A 21,961-nucleotide genomic window follows, 5' to 3' on the forward strand; every position below is an offset into this window, starting at 1 on the left:
GAAGCCCTTTAGTGTGCAGGCCTATGCCCAACCACTGAAACAAGCTAGCCAGGGCAAACCCGAAGCTGTTATAGACTACTAGAGGTCCAGTGCACATATTCGTGCACCGGTAGGGTCCCTCAGCCTGGCCTGTGCCATCTCGCAATCCAGAGCACCATGGGGGATGTTGGACTGCCAGTTTTGGCCCAACCTGGCCTGCGGGGATCGGGCCAAAACCAGCATTCTGACATCCCCCAAGGGATGTAGTAGTGCACGAAGCAGCAGGTGGCTGGGGAGGAGCCTGAACCCAGGCCAGGTGCAGCGCAGCTCCAGTTTCCTGGCCCCACTGCGCCTGCTGCCACCACCACTTGGTAGGCGCGCTGAGCGGTGCTCCAGCTGTGGGAGTGCACTGACAGCCAGGCAGCAGCTTGTTCATTGAGTGTCTGCCCCCTCCTGGTTAGTGTGTGTCATAGTGACCGGCCACTTGTTTGGTTGGTTAGGCTTTTATATATATACTAGAGGCCCAGTGCACAAAAATTTCTGCACTCGGGGGTGACGGGAGGCCCCTCAGCCCGGCCTGTGCCCTCTCGCAGTCTGGGACCCCTCGGGAGATAACGACCTGCTGACTTAGGCCTGCTCCCGGGTGGCAGAGGGCAGGCCCAATCCCTAGGTGCAGCCCCTGGTCGGGCTCAGAGCAGGGCTGATAGGGGCGCTGCCCCCTGTCATGCACAGAGCAGGGCGGATCAGGAGGTTGCGATGCCACCCTCAGTCACGCTCAGGGTAGGGCCGATTGGGGGGTTGGGTCACCGCCCCCTGTCACACTCAAGGCAGGGTCGATGGGGAGGTTGCGGTACCACCCCCTGTCACGCACAGAGCAGGGCCAATCAGGGGGTTGGGGCGCTGCCCTCTGTCACTCACAGAGCAGGGCCCATCTGGGGGGTTGGGGCTCCGTACCCTGTCACGCATGGAGCAGGGTCGATCAGGGAGTTGGGGAGCTCCCCCCTGTCACGCACAGAGCAGGGCCCATCAGGGGGTTGGGGCGCCGCCCCCTGTCATGCACAGAGCAGGGCGGATAGGGAGATTGCGATGCCACCCTCAGTCACACTCAGGGTAGGGCTAATAGGGGAGTTGGGGCACCGCACCCTGTCACACACAGAGCAGGGCAGATCAGGGGGTTGGGGCGCCGCACCCTGTCACACTCAGGGCAGGGCCGATGGGGAGGTTATGGCTCTACCCTATCACACACAGAGCAGGGCCCATGGGGGTCGGTTGGGGCGCCGCCCTCTATCACCCAGAGAGCAGGGCCGATTAGGGGGTTGGGGCGCTGCCACTGTCACACACAGAGCCGCAGGGCAATCAGGGGGTTGGGGAGCTCCCCCCTATCAGGCACAGAGCAGGGCTGATCAGGGGGTTGGGGTGCCTTCCCCTGTCACGAACAGAGCAGGGCGGGTAGGGAGGTTGTGGCCCCGCCCCCTGTCACATACAGAGCCGCAGGGTGATCAGGGGGTTTGGGCACTGCCCCTTGTCATGCTGATCCCGGTGCCAGGAGGCCTTGCGGCTCCGCTGATCCTGGTGCTGGGAGGCATATTACCCTTTTACTATATAGGATAGAGGTCTGGTGCATGGGTGGGGGCCGGCTGGTTTGCCCTGAAGGGTGTCCTGTATCAGGGTGGGGGCCCCCACTGGGGTGCCTGGCCAGTCTGGGTGAGGGGCTGAGGGCTGTTTTCAGGCTGGCGGGTGACTGAAGCTCCCAACCGCTCCTTTTTTTCTTTCTTTTTTTTTATTCTGGGCCAGCTTTAGCTCTGGGGCTTGGCTCCAGCTCTTAGGCTTCTGCTCCATCTGTTTTGTTTGGGTTCTATAATCGAAACACTGTTTCAACTCCAGTTCTGAGATCCCGGCTGACTGAAAGCAGGTTTCTGGGGTTTTGTTTATCTTCTATATTTGTAACAATGTTTCAAACTGCAAGCTCAGAGGCTGGCAGCGGCAGGCGGGAAACGTTGGAGTCCTCCGTCACTGAAGCAAGCAAGCCTCATGTTTGCTTCAAGCTGCCTGGCTGCCGGCTGCCATCTTGGCTGGCAGTTAATTTGCATATCGCCCTGTGTCAAGTAAGACTCCCTCCACGTTCTGCGTGGAGTAGGGTTTAGTATCTGAAAGAGAAGCCGCACAACAAATGAGAGAAAATGACACAAGATAATTTTGCAATATTTGGGGGACCAGGCGGACAAGTCCCGAAGGACTTCCACCACTGCTCAGGCTGCTCCAATCTTTTATTGATCTGGAGTAGCCCTTAGGGTAAGGAGGTTTCAATGACACACAGATCAGCAAACAATTTCCAGGAATAGACAAAGTATCTGATTAGCTCATCAATAGATTTCCAGGAGTAGGCAGAGTATCTGATTAACAATAATCAACAAGGATCTACATAAGTATCTAAGGAATTAAGGGAACTAAGGTGGGGATGCTTCAACTATTATTACCTAAATTAACTGGGTGGTGCACAGTTCTGACCTTTGCTAGAACTTCAAAGGTTACTAGCTTTTGGGGGGTCTCTGTCTAAACTCAGCTAGTGAAGACAATGAATGGACTCCGGCAGCCCTGATTAGCCAATGGGAAGGGTAGCGGACATACGGCTAATTACCATGTTTCTCTTTTATTAGGTAGGATATACTAGAGGCCAGGTGCACGAAATTCGTGCATGGGGGTGGGGGGGAGGAGTGTTACCTCAGCCCAGCCTGCATCCTCTCCAATCAGAGACCCCATGGGGGATGTCTGACTGCCAGTTTAGGCCCAATCCCCGCAGGCCAGGTCAGCCCAAAACTGGCAGTCCGATATCCCTCTCGCAATCTGAAACCACTAGCTCCTAACCACTCACCTGCCTGCCTGCCTGATCACCCCTGACCACACTGCCTGCCTGCCTGATTACCCCTAACCCCTCTGCCGGCCTGCCTGATCATCCCTAACTGCTCCCCTGCCAGCCTGATTGCCCCCAACTGCCCTCCCCTGCCGGCCAGATCACCCCCAACAGCCCTCTCCTGCCGGCCTGGTCATCCCCAATGGCCCTCCCCTGCAGGCCTGATCACCCCCAATTGCCCTCCACTGCTGGCCTGATCTCATCCCCAACTGCCCTCCACTGCCAGCCTGATCTCTCCCCCAACTTCCCTCCCTTGCAGGCCTGGTTGCCCCCAACTGCCCTCCCCTGCCAGCCTGGTCGCCCCTAACTGCCTCTGCCTCAGCCACCATGGCTTTTTCCAGGAGGAAGTTAGATGTCCGGAAGATGGCTGGTCAACCTGGTCTAATTAGCATATTACCCTTTTAGTAGTAGATAGATTATATAGGATAGGATTGCTTAAATGTGGATGAAAAGTCTTCTTCAGCAGGAGGAAATGCTCTTGGCAGATGAAAATACATAATCCCTATATCTGGACTGATAGCCAGCCATATGCACTATACTGCCAAACCGATTATTAAAAAATTGAACTGCTTTCTTACACCTTACACCAAACAGCTGTTGCCCTTAAAACCTCTCCTCAGCCCCACCTTAGGTTCTGCCTTCACAGTTCACCCAGATTAGGTCCTGATTGGTCGGTTTCTATGCCAGTCAGCATCAAACACTCTGCCTCCTAGGCAGCCATTGGCTCATTGTAGTTCACCCAGATTTGGTTCTGATTGGTCAGTTTCTATGCCAGTCAGTGTCTCCAGGCCTATCTCTGGGCCTCTCTCCAAGCCTGATCCTCAGCCTCCATGGCAGCTGCGGATCAGGCCCTGCCTCTCTCTCCAGGCCTCTCTCGGAGCCTAATCTGCAGCCTCTGCAGCAGCTGTGGATCAGGCCCTGCCTCTCTCTCTGGACCTCTCTCCAGGCCTGATCCACAACCATTCCCGCCTTGCCCTGCTGCCCCGCCTACCGGGAGCCGGTCCATCCTTGCTGTTTCAAGGGACCTGGCATATATGGCATACTGTTCTTAATATGTTTGTTCACCTTCTTGGCACTATGTGTTTTAACCAAGGTCTCTGAGAAAGGGTGTTTCCCCAGGTAGGGATTTTCCCCTGAAGTTAGGGAGGGAATAAAACCTCTTAACTAAGTGCCAGGCGGGTAATTAATCACTTTAACTATGAACAATCATGCTTAAGCTACATAATCTTTACTCCCTGGAATGGAGATAAGAAACGCCCTAACCTTTGTAATAGAGATTGATAGGATTGAATCAACTGGTATAAATACAGATGTAATAAGACAGCAAGACACAGAACTTAGAATACAGAGCTTAGAACACAGAACTAGGAGGCACAGAACCTACACAGAACGTTCTCTAGAGACAGAAGAACTTCGCTGGAGAGAACATGGCAAAAGATCCTGGACAGAAACTGGCCTCAGAACCTAGAGACAGAACCTAGCGAGAGAACATGGCAAAAGATCCTGGACTGAACCTGACTACAGAAATTGGCAAGAGAACTTGACTAGAACCTGGTGACTGAACCTGGCTGGAGAACCTGGACAAAACCTGGCTGGAGAACCTAGCGAGGGAACGTGGCTACAGAACCTGGCTGGAGAACCTGGAGAACCTAGCAAGAGAACATGGACACAGAACCTGGCTGGAGATCCTAAAGCAGAACCTCTCTGGAGATCCAGACCAGAACTTGGCTGGAGATCCAGACCAGAACTTCGTTGGAGATACAGACCAGAACTTGGCTGGAGATCCTGGCTAGAGATCCTGGCTAGGCTGCTGATCAACTGAACTCCGTCTCCGTGTCATTCCTTCTTCGCCGACTCCATCCACACCTTTGGGGACCCCTGGACCTGCTGGGGTTGGACTCCGGCATCTGGCGCCCGAACAGGGTTCCCTTAGGTAAGTCCCCCCGTACTTGGGACGGATAGGACTGCACCGTAGGGTGCTTCAGACCCCCCCCCCCCCCCATAGAGGATAAGTAGGGTAAGCGGGTAGTTAGTACAGAACTTAGATTGACAAGATGGGTCATACTGAGTCTAAAGAAAAAAGACTCTGTATTAATCTTTTAACGCATATGCTTACTAGCAGAATTGGAGTTGAGGTTTTTCCCAGTGAGACAGAAAGTTTTATAGAAGTATGTCAATGGCTTCCAGAGGATGGAACTGTTAATTTAAAAACTTGGGTTGAAGTAGGAAAGCAATTAAAGAAACACCATGAATCTGACAAGGTCCTGCCATGTTTCTTTTCCCTCTGGGATTCAATCTGTGACACCTTGGCACCAGAGGCAAAAACGGTTGAACTTTCTCAAAATTTAAATAGTCCCTCGGCTCCACCCAGAGAGGACACATCATCATTGTCTTCAGCTCAATCTAAAAGCAATTTAGCTATGCCTACTGATCGGGAGGAGAATAAATATCATAAACATGACCGTTGGTCCTTTCCAGTCAGTAGAGAGGAGAATGGCCCTCCCATTCAAAACAGGCTCCCCAAATTAGAAAGGAAGCCTAAACCAGGTCCTGTGGCTCCTATGAGCTCCGTGTCTAAATTTCAAAGGGCGATAAGAGAAGCTGAAGCTAATGGAGATCTTGAATTCTCACTCTGCTTCCCAGTTACATATGAGAATGAGTCTGGTGGGAATAGAAACCCCACCTTGGAGCCTATACCTTACAAAGTACTTAAAGAATTAAAATTGGCCTGCTCTGAATATGGACCTCTAGCTCCTTACACACAAACCTTGGTAGAAACCCTAGCCAGTAAATGGATGACTCCTTATGATTGGTCACAGGTTTGTAAATCCTGTCTCTCAGGAGGCGATTACTTATTATGAAAAACTGAATATGAAGATCTTGCTAAGAAAGCTGTAGCCACTAGCGAAAAAACCAGAAAAGGAATAACCCTAGACATGATATTAGGAGAAGGTGATTTTAACACCGCTGAGGAGCAAATGAATATGCCCACAGAGGCACTTACCAAAGTAACCAGTTGTGCAATAAGTGCCTGGAAATCCCTACCTTATACAGCAGGAAAAACAACCACCCTTACAGAGGTTAAACAGAAGGTCGAGGAACCATATCAGGATTTCCTTTCTCGCCTCATGCAGGCAGTCAAGAGAGTAATCAATAACAAAGAGGCAGCCGATATCCTAATCAAACAACTGGCTTTTGAAAATGCTAATAATACCTGTCAGGCTTTATTAAGGCCGATTCTCAGAACAGGAACTATAAATGATTTTTTAAAACAGTGTGCTGATGTAAGTCCAGCATTTATACAGGGTGTAGCTATAGCTGCAGCTCTCAAAGGGGAGACATACCCTCAATATGTACAGGCTATAGGACAAGCCAGCAATAATACAGGTAATAAAAGAAATATGAACTGCTACTCTTGTGGCTTATGTGGGCACTTTAGCAGAGAATGCCCAAATAAAAATAATAATACTCAGGCCAGATGGCAAGCTCCTCGACAGCCTGGAAATACATTAGGGAATAATATTAATCCTCCAAAAACCGTTTGTCCCCGATGTCAGAAAGGATTCCATTGGGCAAAGGAATGTAGATCAAAATACCATAAAAATGGTCGGCCTTTAAACTCTACAAATAGCTCCCAAGGAGGTTATGTCCCATCACCTCAATTGGGAAACTTGAGAAGGGGCCAGCCCCAGGCCCCTGCAATAATAGGGGCATCAACCTTCAACCCCTTTGCAAATTTCGATCAGTCAGTGACCTCTTCAGGGCAACCCCAGGCAGTGCAGGATTGGACCTCCACTCAACCACCCATGCAGTACTAACCCCAGACTCGCCAGTAGCAGCCATTCCTACAGGAGTGTCTGGGCCACTGCCTGAGGGAACTGTAGGTTTAATATTAGGACGGAGCTCCACCTCGTTACAGGGGATCTTAGTCATCCCAGGAGTTGTTGATGCAGACTACACAGGAGAAATACAGATTTTACTTTCCCCACCCACCACAACTATACAGATTCAGCCCAACCAGAGAATTGCCCAATTAATCCTGTTACCAATACATAAAATAGGGACAGCTGTTACCCAGGAAGCTAGAGGGGCCGGAGGCTTTGGATCTAGTGATGCAGCATTTTGGATACAAGAAATCCATGCTACTAGACCTACAAAAATTTTACAAATTCAGGGAAAACCAATTGAAGGTCTATTGGATACAGGAGCAGATGTTTCCTGCATAGCAGGGAAGGATTGGCCCTCTTCATGGCCCACGCACACCACCTCCACTTCCCTAGTAGGACTAGGCAAGGCATCTAATGTAAAAAAGAGTTCTCAGATTCTAACTTGGGCTGATGAAGATCAACATTCAGGAACATTCTGTCCCTATGTAATTACGACTATCCCCTTTACATTATGGGGAAGAGATATCTTGTCTCAAATGGGAGTTGTATTATATAGCCCCAGTGATAGAGTAACATCACAGATGCTAGACACCAGATTTAATCCAGGAAAGGGATTAGGAAAGGAAAGTAATACCTCACACTCCTCGACAGGATCTGTAATTGGGGCCATTGCCCTTAGGACTGCTGATCCCATAGTCTGGAAATCGTCACAACCAGTATGGGTTGAGCAATGGCCCTTAACATCTGAGAAAATATCAGCAGCCCGACAATTAATTGATCAGCAATTAGCAGAGGGACATATAGAGCCATCAAATAGTCCCTGGAACACACCCATATTTGTAATAAGAAAGAAATCAGGCAAGTGGAGACTTTTGCAAGATCTAAGAGCCATAAATGCCACCATGGAAGATATGGGCTCCTTACAACCTGGATTGCCCTCCCCTGTGGCAATTCCACAGGAGTATTGTGTTGTTGTTATTGACTTACAGGATTGTTTTTTCACTATACCTCTTCACCTAGCTGATTGTCAAAGATTCGCATTCAGCATACCATCAGAAAACTTTAAACAGCCTTATCAGAGATACCAATGGAAGGTTCTCCCACAAGGGATGAAAAATAGTCCTACATTATGTCAAAAGTTTGTAGATCAGGCATTGCAAGTTATTAGAAAGAAATTTTCAGATCTATATCTTATTCATTATATGGATGATATTTTACTAGCTCATAAAGATCGGGCTACTTTACAGGAAATTCTTACTCAGACCATCCTTGCTTTAGAAGAACATGGTCTAAAAATAGCCCCAGAAAAGATTCAGACTGAACCTTCTTTTTCATACTTAGGCAGAATATTACATACCTCTACTATCACCCATCAGCCTCTACAATTAAGAAAAGATTATTTAAACACATTGAATGATTATCAGAAATTATTAGGTGATATCAACTGGGTCAGGCCATATCTAAAAATAACCACTCTTGACTTAAAACCTCTATTTGACATTTTAAAGGGAGATTCTAACCCTAAGTCTCCCCAACAATTAACTGTAGAAGGAGAAAAGGCTATAGCAAAAATAGAACAGGCCATCAATAAACAGCAACTACAGTATCTAGATTATTCCAAATCTTGGGCCTTAATTATTCTAGCCACTAAATATACCCCTACAGGATGCTTGTGGCAGGAAGGACCATTAGAATGGATACATTTACCTGTCACTCCTAGGAAGATTGTACCACCCTATCCCTCCCTAGTGGCCACTCTCATTATCAAAGGTAGACGACGCAGTATCGAACTCTTTGGAAGAGAAGTTACTGAGATAATAATACCTTATAAAAGAGAACAATTAGACACACTATTACAATTTGAAGAAGAGTGGCAAATAGCTATAGGTAACTTCCCAGGACAAATTTTACATCATTTGCCAAGATCACCTATATTGCAATTTCTCTCCCTACATCCGTTTATATTTCCTATTGAATGTTCAAAAGAACCATTATCACCTCCTGCCTCCTTAGTATTCACAGATGGTTCCTCTAATGGTAGGGCAGTAACAATCATTGACTCAATAACCCATGTTCAACAAACTCTAGAGACGTCAGCTCAGAAAACAGAGCTTTTGGCAGTCATTTATGCTTTTGAACAATTGCAACAGGTTCCCTTTAACTTGTACACTGACTCTCAATATATAGTTAAATTATTTCCTCATATTGAGACTGCCTCTCTCCCACAAGGAAGAACAGCCATTTTCTCTTTGTTAACTCAGCTACAAACTTGCATTCACAAACGAGAAAAGGCTTTCTATATTGGACATATTAGAGCTCATTCCTGCCTACCAGGACCCTTAAGCGAAGGAAATTATCAGGTGGATTTACTAACTCGCCCAGTAGTTTGTACAGCTCTAGAAGAAGCCCGGCGGTCCCATGCCATTCACCATCAAAATGCTTCTGCTCTCCGTCTATATTATCGCATATCTAGAGAAGCTGCTCGAAGTATTGTGCGTGACTGCGGCCATTGTCCTACTCATTTTCCTAGCCCTGCTACTGGAGTTAATCCAAGAGGACTTAGACCCTGTGACTTATGGCAGATGGATATTACTCATGTCCCATCTTTTGGCAAACTTTGCTATGTGCATGTTTGTATTGATACCTTTTCTCATGTTATCCTTGCTTCTGCACGTACAGGAGAAGCCTTTAAAGATGTAAGTCAACATCTATTCCAATGCTTTTCCTACCTAGGAATACCAAGGGCACTTAAAACTGACAATGGGCCTGCCTATACCTCTAGAGCTTTTAAAAACTTATGCTCTACATTCGGCATCGCACATACTACAGGAATACCCTACAATCCTCAAGGCCAAGCAATAGTAGAAAGGGCTCACCAAACTTTAAAAACACAAATTAAAAAATTACAAGAAAATGAGTTTAAATATTCCTCTCCTCATCATGTTCTACAACATGCTCAATTTGTAATTAATATACTAAATGTAGATTCTGAGGGAAATTCCCCGATGTACAGGCATTGGAACCCTGATCTAACTAAACCTAAAGCCCTCGTCAAATGGAGAGACTTGCTTACAGGAGCCTGGAAGGGACCTGATGTACTTTTAACCCAGGGGAGAGGATATGCTTGTATATTTCCACAGGACACAGACTCACCTGTGTGGATTCCAGACCGTCTAGTCCGACCTTATGTCTCACCTCCCGCCATCTCTGCCTCATCATAGCACACCTGACCAGTGCCCGTCTGCAGCAGATGTGCAGACCTGAGCTGGAACAATCTGTCCATTGGGAGGATCACATGTGCCTCCGTTTTGTCTTTCCACATGTCCCAGCTTTGCCCCACATCTCCTTTCCTTTTTCCTTTTTTTAAAATCTAACTACTTGTTTGCTGGTTCTTTGGCCTTTCTCCTTCTTTCCTGAACACAGCCTTTTCTAGAATCTCCCTACCCTACTGTTCCAGGAAGGACATCTCCCTTTTATGACGTGACTAGGGGTGTTTGGTATATGCCCCATACATGGAGTTGTCTTGGGCCAAGAGCCTGACATCCTGGGCTGAGAAAGCCCTGTTCCAGGACTCTCCTTTGTCCTGTATTGGCCCCTCTTACCCTTGTGTCAAGAGGGACCCTCTTCTTACAATCCAATTGCCCATAGCTGTTGCCTGAGCTCTCTGTTCATGCTGAGGTTGAAGCCGCATGGTGGCTGGTACCATGGATCTGTCTCTGGCCCAATGGCGTAAGCTGGGCCCTCTCTAGAGAAAAAACCTGAGTTCCCTATGATCAATGCCAGAGCCCCGCCAGCAGGCAAGGGGATCCCAAGGCAGTTGCTGGGCATGGAGGCCAGAGGGACATAGGCTATCAAGGAGACAAAACTGAACCTCACATCACCCTACTTGGCCCAGAGATGGCTGGTAGTCAACGACGGGTAAGACTCCACAGGGTGGGGCAACCTAAGACAGGCACAGTCGGGGGCCAGTAGGAGAAAACTTGGGGTGCAAAAAAGGTGGGGCACAGACCCCCCTCCCCAATGGTGCAGGGGCTTGAACACTCGGCCCTTCTGAGGTAGGTCTCCTGTCCCCATGGCTGCTTCCTGCTTCCCATGCCCAGCTCAGATCGGGACCCAGGTAAAGACAGAGACTGGCTGACAGCAGCTGCCCTCTCACTGCAACAGGACTTGTTTCCCATTTCTACCTTGGACCACAGGGAAAGGGGCAGCTGAAGGAAAGGGCTGTGTCAGGATGCTGCATTCTTCCCTTTCTTCTCCCTCTTTTTTCTAAACACTTCCATGCCTGTAGTTCTTTTGCTTTCTCTTCTTTTTCTACTACCCTCCATTTTCCATATCAGCTGGATCCAGAGGGCACAGCTTACTCCTCCTCGGACATCGACACCACCATCAACCACGGCCCTGATGGACCCTTTGATGCTGCCCTTCAACTTGCTGACGCTTCGGGAAGCCTGTCGCCAGTGACGCCGCCCGCTAGCCAGACCAACAAAGACAATCAAACCAACAACTTGAGGACAGCTGAAATCCCTTGACTGAAGAGGCTGGCAACCTTCTACAGGAATGGGGCTCCTTCTGCGCTCCATCCACTATGTTTATAGCTATGCTCACTATCATTGCTTGCCACTCTTCTTCCGAGACTTAAATGGCCCAATCTGAGAGGTGGCCACTGATTTGCATGCGTGATCATTTAAAAAATAAAAAAGGGGGAATTTGCCGGGAGCCGGTCCATCCTTGCTGTTTCAAGGGACCTGGCATATATGGCATACTGTTCTTAATATGTTTGCTCACCTTCTTGGCACTATGTGTTTTAACCAAGGTCTCTGAGAAAGGGTGTTTCCCCAGGTAGGGATTTTCCCCTGAAGTTAGGGAGGGAATAAAACCTCTTAACTAAGTGCCAGGCGGGTAATTAATCACTTTAACTATGAACAATCATGCTTAAGCTACATAATCTTTACTCCCTGGAATAGAGATAAGAAACGCCCTAACCTTTGTAATAGAGATTGATAGGATTGAATCAACTGGTATAAATACAGATGTAATAAGACAGCAAGACACAGAACTTAGAATACAGAGCTTAGAACACAGAACTAGGAGGCACAGAACCTACACAGAACGTTCTCTAGAGACAGAAGAACTTCGCTGGAGAGAACATGGCAAAAGATCCTGGACAGAAACTGGCCTCAGAACCTAGAGACAGAACCTAGCAAGAGAACATGGCAAAAGATCCTGGACTGAACCTGACTACAGAAATTGGCAAGAGAACTTGACTAGAACCTGGTGACTGAACCTGGCTGGAGAACCTAGCGAGGGAACGTGGCTACAGAACCTGGCTGGAGAACCTGGAGAACCTAGCAAGAGAACATGGACACAGAACCTGGCTGGAGATCCTAAAGCAGAACCTCTCTGGAGATCCAGACCAGAATTTGGCTGGAGATCCAGACCAGAACTTCGTTGGAGATACAGACCAGAACTTGGCTGGAGATCCTGGCTAGAGATCCTGGCTAGGCTGCTGATCAACTGAACGCTGTCTCCGTGTCCTTCCTTCTTCACCGACTCCGTCCACACCTTTGGGGACCCCTGGACCTGCTGGGGTTGGACCCCGGCACCCGCCCACCTGCTGGCCACCAGCCTTGCTGTGATAGGAGCCTGTGGACCACAGGGGAGCACCAAGAGGTGCTCCATGCACTTCCTGGTGACCAGTCATCTGTCAGGTCATTTAGATCGTGATGACCCCTGGCCTCTTATAATGTAGAGAGACTAGGGGCCCAGTGCACAAATTTGTGCATCGTAAAAGGAACTGTGGGTCACAAGGCTGTGGTGAGCACAGGGGCAGGTCTTGGCCCATCCTCCAAGCCCCCAATCCCAGCCCCTCCACAGCAGCCCCTGATCCTGTCTGCCGGCGGCCCCACTCTCAACACCACTGCTCCCACCCGCTAACAGCACCGGTCTCGCTCGCACCTGCTGATGGTGCGGAGCAATTGGGGCCAGCGCCAGCAGTGGTTGCAAGCAGGGCCGTCACCGTAAGTGGTGGTGAGCGGCGGCTGCTGCCCCAGTCGCCACTCAGGAGCAGGGGGAGGTGGAGAAACCCTCAGGGGTTATTGGGGCTGGTGCCAGGCTCTGGCAGTGGGTGTGAGCAGCGGCTCTGGCACTGGCAGCGAGTGCAAGTGCCCGCTGGTGGGATTGCGGCATGCAAGAGCAAAGAATTTTCAGTTACCACCTGAGGCTCGCCCCGATAACAGCGACTGGCCCAACCTAGGTCTGGCGCCCCCCACTAACCTGCTTCACCATCCTGCTGTGGCGGACGCCCGCCATGTTTCACTCATGCCGCCTGGTGGTCGGTGTACATCATAGGGACTGGTTGTTCGGTTGTTCTGCCATTTAGTCTATTTGCATATTAGCCTTTTATGCATATTAGCCTTTTATTATATAGGATTAGTTTGCACAGAGCTTTTGTATATGTTACCTTGTTTTTCTTATTTAATAGTGGAGGCCTGGTGCACGAATTCATGCACAGGTGGGGTCCCTCAGCCTGGCCTGCACTCGTGGCCAATCGGGGCCATTGGGGCCTGCTGGCAAGGGATACGGACCATGGGAGATTGGCCGGCCACAGGAAGTTGGCTGTGGAAGGGCACTGACCATGAGGGGGCAGCTCCTGCATTGAGCATCTGTCCCCTGGTGGTCAGTGCAGGTCATAGCGACCAGTCGACCAGTTGTAACAGTTGCTTAGGCTTTTATATATATAGATAAATGCTAAGTAGCCCATAACTTGTTATTTTCTTTATTTTTAAATTTTATTTTATTGTTTAAAGTATTACAGATAGTAGTACATATGTCTCCTTTTTTTCCCCATTGACCTTCCCCCGGCCTCCCCTACCCCCCAGCACATGCCCTCACCCCAACCCTCCAGTGTTTTGTGTCCACTGGTTATGCTTATATGAATGCATACAAGTCCTTCTGTTGATCTCTTACCTCCCCCCCGCAACACTCCCCAGCCTTCCCACTGTAATTTGACAGTCTAATCAATGCTTCTCTGCCTCTGTATCTATCTTTTTGTCCATCAGGTTATAATGTTCTTTGTTATACATATATGTGTGAGATCATGTAGTGTTTTTCTTTCACTGCCTGGCTTATTTCACTTAGTATAATGCTCTCCAGTTCCATCCATGCTGCTGCAAATGGTAAGAATTCCTTCTTTTTTATAGCAGCGTAGTATTCCATTGTATAGATGTACCACAGTTTTCTAATCCACTCATCTGTTGATGGCCACTTAGGCTGTTTCCAAATCTTAGCTATTATAAATTGTGCTGCTATGAACGTAGGGGTGCATATATCCTTTCTGATTGGTGTTTCTGTTTTCTTGGGATAGATTCCTAAAAGTGGTATTACTGGATCAAATGGCAGTTCCATTTTTAAATTTTTGAGGAAACGCCATACTGTTTTCCACAAAGGCTGCACCCGTCTGCATTCCCACTAACAGTGAAGGAGGGTTCCTTGTTCTCTGCATCCTCACCAGCAGTTTTCATTTGTTGATTTGTTGATGATAGCCATTCTGACAGGTATGAGGTGGTACCTCATTGTTGTTTTGATTTGCATCTCTCGGATGATTAGTGACTTTGAGCATGTTTTCATATGTCTCTTGGCTTTCTGAATGTCCTCTTTTAAAAAGTATCTATTTAGGTCCTTTGCCCATTTTTTGATTGGATTGTTTATCTTCCTTTTGTTAATTTGTATGAGTTCCCTATGAATTTTGGAGATTAAACCCTTATCAGTGATAACATTAGCAAATATGTTCTCCCATGCAGTGGGCTTTCTTGTTGTTTTGTTGATGGTTTCTTTTGCTGTGCAGAAGCTTCTTATTTTGATGTAGTTCCATTTGTTTATTTTCTCTTTAGTTTCCAATGCCCTAGGAGCTGTATCGGTGAAGAAATTGCTTTGGCATATGTCTGAGCTTTTGTTGCCTTTGGATTCCTGTAGTATTTTTATGGTTTCCCGTCTTACATTTAAGTCCTTTATCCATTTTGAATTTATTTTTGTGTATGGTGTAAGTTGGTGGTCTAGTTCCTTTTTTTTGCATGTATCTGTCCAATTTTCCCAACATCATTTATTGAAGAGACTGTATTGACTCCATTGTATGTTCTTGCCTCCTTTGTCAAATATTAATTGAGCATATTGGTTCAGGCTGATTTCTGGCCTCTCTATTCTATTCCATTCATCTATATGTCTGTTCTTGTGCCAGTATCAGGCAGTTTTGAGAACAGTGGCTTTGCAATACATCTTGATATCTGGTATTGAGATCCCACCTACTTTGTTCTTTCTCAGGATTGCTGCAGCTATTTGGGGTCTTTTTTTATTCCAGATGAATTTTTGGAGAGTTTGTTCTAGGTCTGTGAGGTATGCCGTTGGTATTTTAATGGGAAGTGCGTTGAATTTATAGATTCCTTGGGTAGTATGTACATTTTAATAATGTTGATTCTACCAATCCATGAACATGATATGTTCTTCCATCTGTTTATGTCTTCCTCTATCTTTTTTTTCAATGTCCTATAGTTTTCTGAGTAGAGGTCTTTTACCTCTTTAGTTAAGTTTATTCCTAGGTATCTTAATTTTTTTGGTGGGTGGTAAATGGGATTGCTTTTTTAGTCTCTCTTTCTTTAAGTTCACTATTGGTGTATAGAAATGCCATAGATTTCTTGGCGTTAATTTTGTAACCTGCTACATTGCCAAATTCATTTATTAAGTCTAATAGTTTTTTGATGGAATCTTTAGGGTTTTCTATGTACAATATCATGTCATCTGCGAATAAGGACTGTTTTACTTCTTCTTTTCCACTTTTGATGCCTTTTATTTCTTCTTCTTGTCTAATCGCAATGGCTAATAGTTCCAGTACTATGTCAAACAGGAGTGGTGAGAGGGGGCATTCCTGTCTTGTTACTGTTGTTAGGGGAAATGGTTTTAGTTTTTGTCCATTGAGTATGATGTTGGCTGTGGGTTTGTCATATATGGCTTTTATTATGTTGAAGTATGATCCCTCTATTCCCACCTTGCTGAGAGTTTTTATGAAGAAAGGGTGTTGGATTTTGTCAAATGCTTTTCCTACATCAATTGATATATGACTATGTGGTTTTTTCTCTCAATTTGTTTATGTGATGTATCACATTTATTGATTTGTGGATATTGTACAATCCTTGCACCTCTGGGATAAATCCTACTTGGTCATGGTGTATGATCTTTCTGATGTACTGCTGGATGTGATTTACTAGGATTTTGTTGAGGATTTTGGCATCTATGTTCATGAGGGATATTGGCCTGTAATTCTCTTTCATTGTGTTGTCTTTACCTGGTTTTGGTATTAGGGTGATGCTGGCTTCATAGAATGAGCTTGGAAGTGTTCCTTCCTCTTGAATTTTTTGGAATAGTCTGAGGAGGATAGGTTTTAGTTCTTCCTTGAATGTTTGGTAAAACTCCCCTGTGAAGCCGTCTGGCCCTGGGCTTTTGTTTGCTGGAAGCTTTTTGATGACTGCTTCAATTTCTTCCATAGTTATTGACATATTGAGATTTTTAGATTCTTCCTGATTGAGTTTGGAATGTTGTATTTTTCTAGGAATATGTCCATTTCCTCCTGGTTGTCTAGATTGTTGGAGTAGAGTTGTCCATAGTGTTTTTTAACAATCATTTGCATTTCTGTGGGGTCTGTTGTTATTTCGTCTCTATCATTTCTGATTTTGTTTATTTGGGTCCTCTCTCTCTGCTTCTTGGTGAGCCTGGCTACAGGTTCATCAATCTTGTTTATCCTTTCAAAGAACCAGCTCTTGGTTTCATTGATTTTATGTATTGTTTTTTGGTCTCTATGTCATTTATTTCTGCTGTAATATTTATTATCTCCTTCCTCCTGCTCACTCTGACTTTTCTTGTTGCTCTCTTTCTAATTCTGAGTTGTAGAGTTAGATGATTTACTACCATTTTTTTTCTTGTTTTTTGAGGTAGGCCTGTAGAGCTATAAACTTCCCTCTCAGGACTGCTTTCATTGTCTCCCATATATTTTGCATTGTTGTGTTTTCATTGTCATTAGTTTCCAGGATGTTTTTAATTTCTTCTTTGATCTCACTGGTAACCCAATCAATATTTAATAACATGCTATTCAGCTTTGAATTGTTTGAGTGTTTTGGGTTGTTTTTATTGTAGTTTATTTCTATTATTATGCCATTGTGGTCTGAGAAGGTGCTTGGTATGATTTCAATCTTCTTGAATTTGGGGAGACTTTGCTTGTGACCCAATATGTGGTCTATTTTTGAAAATGTCCCACGTGCACTTGAGAAGAAAGTATATTCCATGGCTTTGGGGTGAAATGTTCTGAAGATGTCAATTAAGTCCATCTGATCTAGTGAGTCATTTAGGATTGCTGTTTCTTTGCTGATTTTTTCTCTAGAGGATTTATCCAGTGATGTCAGTGGTGTATTAAAGTCCCCTATTATGATTGTATTGTTGTCAATCTCTCCCTTGATATCTTCCAGCAGTTCTTTTTTAATGTATTTGGATGCTCCTGCATTGGGTGCATATATGTTTATCAAGGTTATATCCTCTTGCTGTATTGATCCCTTTAGTATTATGAAGTGGCCTTCCTTATCTCTTCTTATGGCCTTCACTTTCAGGTCTATTTTGTCTGATATAAGTATTGCTACCCCAGATTTTTTTTCATTTCCATTTGCCTGAATGATATTTTTCCATCCCTTCACTTTCAGCCTGTGTGAGTCCCTTCTTCTGAGGTCGGTCTCTTGTAGACAGAAAATATATGGGTCATGTTTTTTTATCCATTCAGCCACTCAGTGTCTTTTGATTCAAACATTTAGTCCATTTACGTTTACATTATTATTGAAAGGTACTTGTTTGTAGCCATTTCTATTTTTCGTGCCTGTTTTCTTTCTTAGCTTTTTATTTCTTCTTTTTACACCAGTCCCTTTAGCATTTCTTGCATTGCTGGCTTGGCGATGATAAACTCCCTTAGCCTTTTTTTTTTTTTTTGTCTGTGAAGCTTCTTATTTCCCCTTCAATTTTGAATGATAGCCTTTCTGGATAGAGTATTCTTGGATTCAATCCCTTGCTTTGCATCACTTTATAAATTTCTGTCCATTCTTTTCTGGCCTGATGTGTTTCTGTTAAGAAATCATTTGATAAACTAATGGGAGACCCTTGTATGTAACTTTCTGTCTCACTCTTGCAGCTTTTAAGATTCTCTCTTTGTCCTGAACATTTGCCATGCTAATTATGATGTGTCTTGGTGTGGGTCTTTTTGTGTTCATCCTGTTTGAGACTCTCTGTGCTTGTGTGACTTTTTTCTTCCCCACCTCAGGGAAGTTTTTTGACATTCTTTCTTCAAATAGGTTTTCTAAGCCTTGTTCCTCTTCCTGTTGTTCTGGTACCCCTATTATTCGTATGTTGCTTCATTTCATGTTGTCTTATAGCTTCCTTAGTCTCTCCTCCTGTCTTTTAATATTTTCTCCAATTGCAGTTCAGTTTGGGTGTGTTTTGCTTCCCTGTCTTCTAATTCGCTAATTTGGCCCTCCACTTCTCCTAGTCTACTTTTGAAACTTTTCATGGTGTTTTTTATTGCAGCTATATCACTCTTCATTTCTTCTTGGTTCTTTCATAAGTTATTGATTTTTTCATCCATTCCTTCTTGATTCTTACATAAGTTGTTGATTTTGTCCTCCATCCGGTTTATGCACTCTAGGACCCTTATTCTGAATTCTTTTTCTGACATATTGCATGCCTCAGTTTCACTTAGCTGCTTTTCTGGCGAGTCCTCCTTTTCTTTCCTTTGGGGGTTTCTTTGCCTACCCATTTTTGGTCTTACCGACTGATCTGGATGTTGAGTGGTGCAGGGGCTTCTCCTTGAGTGGCAGTGGTCCCTCGGGCTGCAGTTGCTCCTCAATTGGTCGTGGTAGTGGCTGCTCCTCAGTTAGGTAGGTGCTGTTTGCAGCAGTGGTGTCTCTGGCTGGTAGGTGAGGCTGCTCGCATAGCTGCTATTGCTTGGACAGGGGTGGGCTGATCACAAGGCTGCTTGTCCTTGGATTAGAGCTGGCTGCATGCTGCTGCTGTTCCTCAGATGGGGAGGGCTGCGCGTGAGGCTGCCTCTCTTTGGACAATGGGCAGGTTGCTTACAGGGCTACTGCTCCTCGTATGGGTGCGAGCTGCTTGAACAGCTGCTGCTCCTCAGATGGGGGATGGTCTGCTTGTGTGGCTGCTCCTCCTAGGATGGGGGCGGGATGCTCACCCAGCTGCTGCTCGGACAGGTGCAGACTGCGTGTGGCTGCTGCTCCTTGGACCAGTGTGGGCGGTGCAGGGCTGCTGCTCCTCAGATGTGGTCGGTCTGTCTGCTTGTGTGGCTGCTGCTCCTTGGGCAGGGTGAGCTGCTCAGGCGGCTGCTGCTCCTCGGAGTGAGCTGCATATGCAGCTGCTGCTCCTCATACAGGGGCTGTCTGCTAGCATGTCTGCTGCTCCTCAGATGGATGGGCTGCTTGCGTGGCTGCTTCTCTAAGGGCGGGAGCGAGCTGCAAGTATGTCTGCTGCTCCTCGGATGGGGGCAGGCCACTCACCCAGCTGCTGCTCTTCGGACAGGTGCAGGGTGCGTGTGTCTGCTGCTCCTTGGACCTGGGTGGACTGCACAGGGCTGCCGCTCCTTGGATGTGGGTGGTCTGCTCTTGTGGCTGCTGCTCCTCAGACTGGGGCAGGCTGCTTGGGCGGCTACTGCTCCTTGAATGGGAGCGGGTTTCTTGAGGTGATTCTGTTCCTTGTATGGGTATGGGCTGCTCACACCGCTGCTGCTCCTTGTATGGGGGTAGGCTGCTCGTGCAGCTGCTGCTCCTTGGAGGGGGGCAGGTTTCTCACACACCTATTGCTCCTCAGACAGGAGGAGGGTGTGGGCTCTGCAGCTGCTCCTCGGATGGGGGCGGGCTGCGTGGGGCTGCTGCTTCTCTATCGTGGGCAGGCTGCTCATGGGACTGCTGCTCCTCAAACAGGGCAGGCTGCTCACATGGTTGCTGTTCCTCAGACGAGGGAGTGGGCTGCTCACACAGCTGACTGCTGCTCCTTGGACAGGGGCAGGCCACATGAGGCTTCTGCTCTTAGGTCTGGGGCAGGCTTCTCGTGGGGCTGCTGCTCCTTGGACAGGAGTGGGCTGCTCATGTGTCTGCTGCTTGCGTGGTTGCAGTGCCCTGAGCTCAGGCATTGGACCAGTCAGAGGGAAGCACTCTTCAGAACTCACTGGAGCCTGCGCCCAGGGTGGCTGGAGACTTGTTGACCATGGGACCACAGCTGAGGTAGCAGGTCCCTGGCAGGGGTGTTTGTAGAGTCCCGGGTGATATCTGAGGGCACCCTGGGTGGGGGTAAGGCCTGGCTCCCAGTTACAGAAGCTCTCCCCTTAAAAATGCTAGGCTTCTGGGGATGAGCTGGCCTCCTGGAACTGCTTATAATGGTAGCAGAGGCTGCCTAGTTAGGCAAGCCAGTTTAGCCTGACCACGAAGGTCCTGTGGGATCTATCTCTGCCACACTCACATACACACACTCACATTCCACATGACCACACACTGCTCTTTTGGTCCCTCACTGACTTATGCTCTCTCCCTCACTGCCGCCTTCTTCCTGCCTCTGTAGTTGGGTCTGGGGTGTTATTGACCCGTTTGTGGATGGAGTTTCCTCTCCAGGTGTCTGGTTATGAGGCTCACTCTCTAGCACCTGGCCAGACATGATAAAATTCACCTCAACAAGACACAACACGAAGGGACCAAAGCACGAATATACTCACGACAATAACAACCCCACTGTAAGTGACCACCTGAGAAAAGAGAATTAGAGGCAAGAAAAGAGAGAATAAATGATATCAAGAGAGTGAAAAAAATGAGAGAAAAGAAAAAGGAAGAAAAAGGAGATTATATATATATATATATATATATATATATATATATATATGAAAATACCACAGAACCAATAGATAAATAATCAAACAAAACAAACAAAAATAATAATAATGACCAAAAAAATAAAAAATACAAACACCAAACCCCCAGCAAAGAGGGTGGGGGTAGAACCTGTAGATGCTAAGCTTATATATAGAAGTTAGGTTAAGAATTGGATGAATATGGGGAGGATCTTAGTTCAGTATAGAGGAAGTAGAGAGGAGATGGGTGGATAAGAGGAAAGAGAACGAGAAAAAATAATAATAATTAATTTACAAAGAACTTGATTTCAAAAATGGTATAAAAATAGCAAATACAAATAAAATAAAATAGAGTAATGGAAAAATAATGTGAAAAGATATGGAAAATAAAGCAACAAACAAAAACAGGAAAACAAAGAAAAGAGAAAAAACGAAAAAAAAAGAGAGATAACAAAGTAATAAAAAATAAATAAAAAATAAAATAAAAATGAAAAACTGAAGTGTTCCTTTGGCTGGCTTAAGATCCCAGTCTTCTGTACTGTAGTGTTTCTCAGGTTCTGATAGCTGGGACTGAAAGTCTCTATTTAGTCCAGCCCCTTTGTGCTCTCAGGGACTATTTTGGGTTTTTTTGGTGGTTTTTTTTTTTTTTTTTTTTTAATCCTGTTACCATTCAGGGTGGAATCCGGATGTGGCTGTATTAGTTGCCTGGATACTGGAGGGAGGGGATATCTCTTCAGGACAAAATGGTTGCCCAGGTCCCAGGCTCAGGCATGACTCAGCACCAAACTCGCTGCCACTTCTCCTGGATTCCCCTCTCTCCCCAGATTTCACAATTCTGCACCTTCTCCCACACTCCAGCCACGGGTAAGTGTCTGTATCTGAAAGGTTCTATGAACTAGGCTCTATGAAGAAAGGCACAAGCCACAGAGGCCGGAGAGGCTGCAGCTCTACGCACTCCTCTCCTGCTGGCACTCTTCAGCCTTTACTGACTGTGGACCCACATCTAGAATCCCCTGCCGACCAGCTGTTCTGCGTATCTCCTTTCCACTGCACCCGTCCCAAGGGACGCAGCCCAAGCCGGTGCCATGTGAGTTCCCTCTGATCCTCAGGGCTCAGAGTTCTGGCCGATTATCCTTCCCAGAGCCTTGACTTTACCTTTTGCCAGGAGTCCTCTGCCTTTCCCAGCTGCAAACTGCCTCCCAGCTGAATCTTCTCTGCCAATTCGGGCTGGATGTTATTCGTTTCAGCTGCTCA

At 46.6% G+C, this 21,961-nt stretch overlaps 1 long non-coding RNA gene across 1 annotated transcript in view; it reads left to right on the forward strand.

Annotated features, from left to right (window-relative positions):
- Positions 1-21,383: 21,383 nt before the first annotated feature.
- Positions 21,384-21,961, forward strand: part of LOC118677158 — a 113,371-nt gene continuing 112,793 nt past the window's right edge. The window contains exon 1 of the long non-coding RNA XR_004974336.1: positions 21,384-21,571. This is a non-coding gene — a long non-coding RNA (uncharacterized LOC118677158). The remainder of the gene's footprint in view (positions 21,572-21,961) is intronic.

The sequence above is a fragment of the Myotis myotis genome, unplaced genomic scaffold, assembly GCF_014108235.1.
Source record: "Myotis myotis isolate mMyoMyo1 unplaced genomic scaffold, mMyoMyo1.p scaffold_m19_p_2, whole genome shotgun sequence".
In the NCBI taxonomy this organism is placed as follows: domain Eukaryota; kingdom Metazoa; phylum Chordata; class Mammalia; order Chiroptera; family Vespertilionidae; genus Myotis; species Myotis myotis.